The sequence below is a fragment of the Rattus norvegicus genome, chromosome 11 (genome assembly GCF_036323735.1).
Source record: "Rattus norvegicus strain BN/NHsdMcwi chromosome 11, GRCr8, whole genome shotgun sequence".
NCBI lineage: Eukaryota > Metazoa > Chordata > Mammalia > Rodentia > Muridae > Rattus > Rattus norvegicus.
The window spans coordinates 22,033,638-22,043,717 of NC_086029.1; positions in this window are offsets into that span (position 1 = coordinate 22,033,638).

A 10,080-nucleotide genomic window follows, 5' to 3' on the forward strand; every position below is an offset into this window, starting at 1 on the left:
CCAGGCATGCAGGGATGGTTTAATATACGGAAAACCATCAAAGTGATCCATTATATAAACAAACTGAAAGAACAGAACCACATGATCATTTCATTAGATGCTGAGAAAGCATTTGACAAAATTCAACACCCCTTCATGATAAAAGTCCTGGAAAGAATAGGAATTCAAGGCCCATACCTAAACATAGTAAAAGCCATATACAGCAAACCAGTTGCTAACATTAAACTAAATGGAGAGAAACTTGAAGCAATCCCACTAAAATCAGGGACTAGACAAGGCTGCCCACTCTCTCCCTACTTATTCAATATAGTTCTTGAAGTTCTAGCCAGAGCAATCAGACAACAAAAGGAGATCAAAGGGATACAGATCAGAAAAGAAGAGGTCAAAATATCACTATTTGCAGATGATATGATAGTATATTTAAGTGATCCCAAAATTTCCACCAGAGAACTACTAAAGCTGATAAACAACTTCAGCAAAGTGGCTGGGTATAAAATTAACTCAAATAAATCAGTTGCCTTCCTCTATACAAAAGAGAAACAAGCCGAGAAAGAAATTAGGGAAACGACACCCTTCATAATAGACCCAAATAATATAAAGTACCTCGGTGTGACTTTAACCAAGCAAGTAAAAGATCTGTACAATAAGAACTTCAAGACACTGAAGAAAGAAATTGAAGAAGACCTCAGAAGATGGAAAGATCTCCCATGCTCATGGATTGGCAGGATTAATATAGTAAAAATGGCCATTTTACCAAAAGCAATCTACAGATTCAATGCAATCCCCATCAAAATACCAATCCAATTCTTCAAAGAGTTAGACAGAACAATTTGCAAATTCATCTGGAATAACAAAAAACCCAGGATAGCTAAAGCTATCCTCAACAATAAAAGGACTTCAGGGGGAATCACTATCCCTGAACTCAAGCAGTATTACAGAGCAATAGTGATAAAAACTGCATGGTATTGGTACAGAGACAGACAGATAGACCAATGGAATAGAATTGAAGACCCAGAAATGAACCCACACACCTATGGTCACTTGATTTTTGACAAAGGAGCCAAAACCATCCAATGGAAAAAAGATAGCATTTTCAGCAAATGGTGCTGGTTCAACTGGAGGGCAACATGTAGAAGAATGCAGATCGATCCATGCTTATCACCCTGTACAAAGCTTAAGTCGAAGTGGATCAAGGACCTCCACATCAAACCAGACACACTCAAACTAATAGAAGAAAAACTAGGGAAGCATCTGGAACACATGGGCACTGGAAAAAATTTCCTGAACAAAACACCAATGGCTTATGCTCTAAGATCAAGAATTGACAAATGGGATCTCATAAAACTGCAAAGCTTCTGTAAGGCAAAGGACACTGTGGTTAGGACAAAACGGCAACCAACAGATTGGGAAAAGATCTTTACCAACCCTACAACAGATAGAGGCCTTATATCCAAAATATACAAAGAACTCAAGAAGTTAGACCGCAGGGAAACAAATAACCCTATTAAAAAATGGGGTTCAGAGCTAAACAAAGAATTCACAGCTGAGGAATGCCGAATGGCTGAGAAACACCTAAAGAAATGTTCAACATCTTTAGTCATAAGGGAAATGCAAATCAAAACAACCCTGAGATTTCACCTCACACCAGTGAGAATGGCTAAGATCAAAAACTCAGGTGACAGCAGATGCTGGCGAGGTTGTGGAGAAAGAGGAACACTCCTCCATTGTTGGTGGGATTGCAGACTGGTAAAACCATTCTGGAAATCAGTCTGGAGGTTCCTCAGAAAATTGGACATTGAACTGCCTGAGGATCCAGCTATACCTCTCTTGGGCATATACCCAAAAGATGCCTCAACATATAAAAGAGACACGTGCTCCACTATGTTCATCGCAGCCTTATTTATAATAGCCAGAAAATGGAAAGAACCCAGATGCCCTTCAACAGAGGAATGGATACAGAAAATGTGGTACATCTACACAATGGAATACTACTCAGCTATCAAAAACAACGAGTTTATGAAATTCGTAGGCAAATGGTTGGAACTGGAAAATATCATCCTGAGTGAACTAACCCAATCACAGAAAGACATACATGGTATGCACTCATTGATAAGTGGCTATTAGCCCAAATGCTTGAATTACCCTAGATCCCTAGAACAAACGAAACTCAAGACGGATGATCAAAATGTGAATGCTTCACTCCTTCTTTAAATGAGGAAAAAGAATACCCTTGGCAGGGAAGGGAGAGGCAAAGATTAAAACAGAGACTGAAGGAACACCCATTCAGAGCCTGTCCCACATTTGGCCCATACATATACAGCCACCCAATTGGACTAGATGGATGAAGCAAAGAAGTGCAGACCGACAGGAGCCGGATGTAGATCGCTCCTGAGAGACACAGCCAGAATACAGCAAATACAGAGGCGAATGCCAGCAGCAAACCACTGAACTGAGAATAGGTCCCTATTGAAGGAATCAGAGAAAGAACTGGAAGAGCTTGAAGGGGCTCGAGACCCCAAAAGTACAACAATGCCAAGCAACCAGAGCTTCCAGGGACTAAGCCACTACCTAAAGACTATACATGGACTGACCCTGGACTCTGACCCCATAGGTAGCAATGAATATCCTAGTAAGAGCACCAGTGGAAGGGGAAGCCCTGGGTCCTGCTAAGACTGAACCCCCAGTGAACTAGTCTATGGGGGGAGGGCGGCAATGGTGGGAGGGTTGGGAGGGGAACACCCATAAGGAAGGGGAGGGGGAAGGGGGATGTTTGCCCGGAAACCGGGAAAGGGAATAACACTCGAAATGTATATAAGAAATACTCAAGTTAATAATAAAAAAAAAAAGAATAACTTGGGACTTTGTGGAAAGGACTCCAGCATCATAGATAATAATCCTAAGAAATGGCATAGAGACATATATGAAATTGAAAAGCTTATGCAGAACAAAGAGAATAATTACCAGAGTGAAGAGTTTTCCTATAGAAGGAGAGACATATATTGTCAACTATACACCTGATTGGACATTTTTATCCACATGCTATAAAGACATAAAAATTAAATCCCAAAAAGCAAATCATTTGATTAATAACTAGGATAATAAACTGAATACAGTTCTCAAAGAAGAAAATACAAATAAACAATAAATATTTGGGGAAAAAAGTTCAGCATCCTTAGGCAATAAGAAACTACAAATAAAACTATATTGATATACCACGTTCTCTGATCATCAAGGACAACCTGATATCATATAAATACTATAATGTTATACAGACTGAGCTTGTAAGTGCTTATATTTGTATTTTAAGAAGTGTGTGTGTGTGTGTGTGTGTGTGTGTGTGTGAGAGAGAGAGAGAGAGAGAGAGAGAGAGAGAGAGAGAGAGAGAGAGAGATATTTGGGGAGAAACAAGTATATGCTGTAGTAATAACATGCAAACAGAATGTTTTCATCTGGAGAGAATGACCAACCTTGGTCAAAGCTACTAATAGGTGAGTATTGTCACCAGACCCAGAAAAAGTCACTGGCAGGCACAATGATAATTTTGTTTGAAAGGGAGAGAAAAAAAGCCCAAGAGGAATGGATATGTGAATTTTAAATAACATTAACAAGTCATTCCCCATTTTTCCGTAGACCCAATGTTTTCTCTGAGGTAAGGTTGGACACTAACTAACACTAAGATAAAGAGGATCCTTAAAAGGTTTATGATCTGAAGAGAAGCATTCATAAGGACACAGCTTTAGACATTCATTCCAGCAACCAGAGAGACATACGGTGTTGTGGGCGTGAGCAGAAGAGAACACCAGCTTTTTGCTTTCTATTTTTGCTTCTCATGTGCAGAATTTCTTTAAACGTGCTGTTTCCTCAGGTGACATAAGGACGAGGTATCTTATGAAGGAGAGGCAGTCAGCACAGTGCATAGTGTGTGAATTCCAGGAAGACATTTGCTTCTAACACAAATAGTACATCCTTTCCTTATCAGCAAATGGGGGTTCCTGCAGCTCAGACACTGTTTGTCTGTTACATCTCACCAGCTCTGAGCTCAAAGGAAAACAGTCTCTCCAGTTATATCCAGGGCCAAACCATAAACCCACTGACAGAAAACTGTCTCGGTGTGGTATGGTTCCATTAGCCAGTCTCTCTCTCTCTCTCTCTCTCTCTCTCTCTCTCTCTCTCTCTCTCTCTCTCTCTCTCTCTCTCCCTTTCCCTCCCCCCCCCCCTCTCTCTCTCTCTCTCTCTCTCTCTCTCTCTCTCTCTCTCATCTTAGTTGTTTGTGTTTCTCTCTGCTAACAAAGCTTTCATTTTTAGCCCTTAAGAGCTGGTACACCTAAGTGGAATCATGGAATCAGTCCCAGGATTTTCTTGCCAGTGAGCATTGCCTTCAGCAAGGACACCCCTCCAAATAGATCTGCTCCTCTCTCCAGAGGAATTGGTTGCTTTTTTCTCTGGCTGACTTCCCTATAGGAGGACAGGGGAAGATTAATTAGTATTTTTTTCTTTGAATATAAAGCCTATTTAACTATTTGATTATTTTGATGTTACGTTTAGAAGGCTAGTTTGCAGACTCACTTCTTGTCTTCTTTCTTTCATTCATTTTCAGACTTATTTTTAAAATAAAGGCAAGTAAACTAAGTCCCGCTCTGTCTGTAACTTATTTCATTGAGAAGGGGGGGCTCAGACTGTGTCTGCAGAAACTGGAAAGGAAATAATAAGGACGAAAGGTGAAAACCATGGATAAATTGTACCTCTTGTGCAGAAAAACTAAGATTGAGTTCTAAGTGTTATGTGAAGTCTGAGGCATAAGAAACAGGTTATAAAGTGTCAGGTGTGAAGATTCAAAGTTCGTACTTATGTTCAAGCAAACTCAACTAAACATCGGTTTCTCGGCATCACCACTCCCTACATTAGACCACCTGTCATTTTTAACAAGCTCCCGATGCTTTCTTACACAACCCTTATTATAGTCTGATTCCGTCCGGCTCTTTAAACTTCTTAATTAATCCCTCTACCCCAAGTAAAAGTTGATTCCAAGAGACAAGGGATCTTGTGTTTCATGTTTTCCTTATAACTCAAGCACCCTCTCTAATAATGGAGACTGTTAAGAATTTTATAAAGGGGTTGGGGATTTAGGTCAGTGGTAGAGTCCTGGGTTCGGTACTTAGCTCAAAAAAAAAGTACTTTTATAAATATTCGTTGAACAACAAGAACAGAAATCAAGAAGCAGGCAAATGCCAGTTTAGAAATATTCAACTTCCTAAAATACTACCAGCAGCTAAGTCTAGAGAACATTAATCAGTTAGGTGTCATCCTATATTGGTATAATATTTTTGTTTCAATTATTTGCAAGTGTTTTTAAATAGAGGGAGGGGAAAGATGTCAGCTCATTCCTCATTCCCTTCAATAAAATCTGGTAGTGTAGTCTTTTTCCTAACAGACTAAGTGTATTCATGTCAAACAGTTCTAGAACCTTAAGTATAAAACTGCTATTGGAATTTCCTTGAATCTATCTTCCCTAGTCTATGTTTCCTTTGTGTTTGTTTGTTTGTGTGTTTGCTCTATGATACAGAGTCTCACTATGTTGCCAAGCCTGAATTTAAACTCAATATCCTCTTTCCCCAGCCTCCTAAGTGCTGAGATTACAGAACCATACCTACATGCCTATTAAGATACCTGTCTGTCTTAACTATTGCTACTTGGCAAATCACCTCACTCTCTCCAAGTCTAGTTTCATCCAATTAAGTTTCTAACACACCAATTATCCCAAGATTTTCTACTATTTTAATCTATTTCAATTACTTTAAATACTGGTTATATCCCCCTAAATAGTGTACCTTTCAAAAGGTTGCTGTCTTTCGATGCTGTGTCAGTAGCTATAATACCTTACTTACATCATTCAGGTATCAAGAATATCTACAAAGAGCGACATAGCTCTCCTTGATGGCATCACTGTAAGGACGAATTTCTGCCACAGGTAAATAAGGACTTCTTGCAACCTTCTTGCATGATACATGTGACTGCCATATGCAAGGTTCATGCTTGATGAGTGTAGGTACCAAGAGGGAAAGAAAACCCATAAATGAAATCTCCAAAGTTTGTTTTCCTTGGGAGCATTCATGGCTATACTAGGGTACAAGTGACCCATAGATCATGGCTTGAACACTCTAGCAACTGTGATGTGATTGTCTTTAATTTGGGTGTGTATGTAAGTGTGTGTGTGTGTGTGTGTGTGTGTGTGTGTGTGTGTGTGCATGAGCACGCGCACACGATGTGCATATGTGTGCAAATGTTGCAAATGGAAATCAGAGGACAATTTGCAAGAGTTCTCTTCTTCCAAAATGTGGGTCATGGGGATTGAACTCCCATTATTAGGCTTAGAAGCAAGCATTTTTATTAACTAAGCCATCTTACCTACCTCAGGAGCTTTAATATTATTTTCATTATTATTTTATATTTTATCTTTATTTGCTCGTTGAGAATTTCACCCATTACAGTGTTTTCCAATCAAATTCACACACACCACACACATCTCCAATTCTTGGCACTCCGAACCCCCGCCCCCTTGAAAATTGATGGTTCTGTCAGTCTCTCTGGCTCTCTGGCTGTCTGACTGTATCTCTCCCCTTCCTCCCTCCCCTCTTCCCCTCACTCTTTGTCTCTCTCATCTAATTAGTGCCACGCATAAATTCATAGAAGCATAATCAACCTACTAAACACACACCTAACCAAAATGACTCTGTCCTTAGCAGTCATGACCCATCAGTTTACCTCTAATCTTTTGAAGCATTTTATTTTAGATACACACCGATACCTAAGCACCATCTCTTACTACTAACTCCACCCATGTCTCGCGCGTGCTTAAGCCTTCACACAGTGATCCCATAAAACCAGCCGTCTTTCTAGCATTTTTTTAAGGAGCTGAATTTGGACCTCCACAGGTTTAAATGAATTCTCTACTCTGGCTCATAAGGGCCTGAGTGAAGACCTGGGAACCCGGACTCTATTCTGGAATTCTCCAACAGTGTTACACAACCTTTCGTTTCTCTTCTGCTCTCCTGTCGGCCTCATCTGTTTTCTCCCCGGCTAACTGAACACACTGTAAATCTGCAACTTTTCAAATGGAGGACGCACCGTAGCCTTAAATGGAAGGCTTCATTTAAGAAGGTGCTGACAAATTAAAAAAAAATGTGCTGAGGAAAGACGGTGAGCAAAAGCTGGAAGACCTCTAGGTGCAAGCGGTCCTCGTACGGCCCTTTGCCAAGTTCGTTGCTCTCTGTTCAGTTCTGCCAAGCAACACACAGTTCTCTGCTTTTCCAAAAGCCAAGCTACATACGTTGTGTTTTAAATAATTATCCCACAAAACAATAAAATGCCCATGAAATCAAGGGCTGTTGAGGATTTTTTTCCCATTAACTCACTGCCTAATTGAGTCCCTTTTCATCCATTTAACTGTTCTTACATAAGGCTTGTCTGTCTAAATCATATTTTGTGCTCTCACACCAACTTGTCTATACAACGACTAATGGCATTCGGTTCCACTGAAGATCGCTTCTTGCCTGTGTGTAAAGAGAAGACCCAGAAATGAAACAACTGGTTCTAAAAACTAAATTGACCATCAGCTGTTGGAATGCAAGGATGTTATTTTCATGAAAAAAGAAAAGAAAGAAAGGAAAATATTTAACATATAATAAACTCTTCAGGATCATAGAAAAGTCAATATACTAAAGAAAAGAATATATTTTTCTATTTTCCTTTTCAATTTTCAAAATGTGTTATTCTTGATTTCATTTTTTAGTGTGATTGCCCAGAATAAAATTGACATTTCCCTTAAAGTTTATATTCATTTCACCATGCTGAAAAGACTTTAACTTTAAAGTTGACCTCCAATTTCTGCAATACATAGCGATGATTTGCAGTGGTAAAGCACAAATAAAATTTTAAAACAGAAATAAACTTTATGTGGCAAAATCACACTGTATGTCTTAACATACCTATTGTGCTCAGGTAGAGAGAGACACTGCTTGAACACTGTCACTAATTATCACAAGGGTGTTGTTGGCTGTTGCCAAAAATCATCAGTATGGTAAAATTTTTCTCATAGTAATTCAAGTAATTTTTCAAGGTTTTACTTGGAATAGTTATTGATATCTCTCATGGGAGAATATATTTCAAGAGGTGAATGCACTGGCACGTACAGAAACAGGAACAGAGTAAACAAGTTCTCAAATAACAATCAACAAGTTGATGAATCGTTATCTGTAGAAAAGAATAGCTAAAAACAATTAAAATGTATTCTCTGTGTGTTTTCATTCAGAAAGAAGACAGCTTATTTAAAGAGCTAGACCGTTTTGCTGACCACTATGGTTAGCAATAAATGAAAGTACCCAAGTTTCTATAGTAGCAGAACCTTGTGTATATCAGTGTACAGAAGGAAGCCAATGTCAGTTATTACTTTATGCGCTAAGCTCCCAAAACTGCAAGAAGGTTTGGTTTACACAAAATTAGATTGTTAATGGATCTATAAACTGCATAGTTCTTCTACTTACTACATGGTCATTTGTGCTTCTGGCATAGGCCGGTGGAGTTTGCACACAGATTATGGTTTTCAAAGTAGAGCTAAATTATCCAGCATCTAGCATCTAGCTCCAGCTCTCTTAAACGATAGCACTGAAAACGGGATTTCCTTTGTTTGCTTGCTTGCATACCTGTATATACACCATGTGCAAGCCTCGTCCCTGTAGAGATCAGAAGGCGAGGTCAGATCCCCTAGAACTGGAGTCACAAATGATTGTGAGTTCTGCAAACTGAACCTAGGCCCTCTGCAAGGGTGGTAAGTGGTTTTGTTTGTTTGCTTTTTGTTTTTTGTTTGTTTGTTTGCCTTTTTATTGGATATTTCTTTATTTAAATTTCAAATGTTATTCCCTTTCCCGGTTTCCTGTCCATAAACCTCCTATCCCCCCCCCCCTTCTTCTAAACAGGATTTATATACGAGGCTTAAGTATTTGAACATAGGACAGAGAATTCACAATGACTTTTTCTCATCAACACGAATGTATAGAGAACAGAGAACTAACAAACTGGCCATGATGCTGCATTTGAAGTTAAGCCTTTGATACAACCCAAGAGGACAACACTTACATAACTGACTAAAAAGTATAGTATTAGAATAAGAGTTAAAAAAAACTGTAACTAATTACACTTTCAAAATAATGTCATGAACTTAAAAATAATTAAATGTTATGATTTGATTTTAGGACACAGAAATAGTAACTTCACATTCACTGTTATGATTTATTATACTTGTAGATAACAAAACATGCTAATAGGGCAGAGATTACTCATTCAGACAAAGGCTAATTATTTTCACCAATTAAAATATATAAAAGTAGACAGCAACTGTAATCTATTTCCAGCCATTATGACCAAACTTGCTGGCTTCTCCTGAGTCAAACATCATCTTCCCACAATATTCCTCCTGGAATAGAGGCCATGGAGCCACCCTGGCTGAGCCGGTGGCTGTTGCTTCTGGTTATGTGACTTTTATCAAGGTTAATTGTGGGGCCAGGAATCCACAGGACCAGGAGAAGTGGCTTTAGAGCAAGAGTGGAGTCGGGTTATGAGCAAACCCTGGAAATACGAACCTGAGATCATCAGGAGTGGAACTGCTCCCCACACTCTACAGCCCCCACCCCCATCTCCCCGACCCTGCCCTGGTCTTGCACTTCCTGGCTGCCATAGCTCTATGCTCCCCACCTTTGCCTCCACAGAGGAGGAAGTAGCTGGTAGCCAGGTTAAACTTCCTCTCCCGTTATGAGGTCCGTGTCCAGGAGTACCTGGAATTTCTCCTCATGCAAATGAATAGCCCTAGCACTCTGGCCTGGTCTACACTCATCCTGGTAGTCCCTGCTCACACCCCAAGGGTTTAATTAGCTTTTGTTCCCCTCCAATAAACAGAAGCAGCCCTCCAAAGCTGTTTCCAGCTCTCTCTCTCTCTCTCTCTCTCTCTCTCTCTCTCTCTCTCTCTCTCTCTCTCTCTCTCTCTCTCTCTCTGTGTGTATGTGTGTGTGCGCGCGCGCGTGTGTTGCC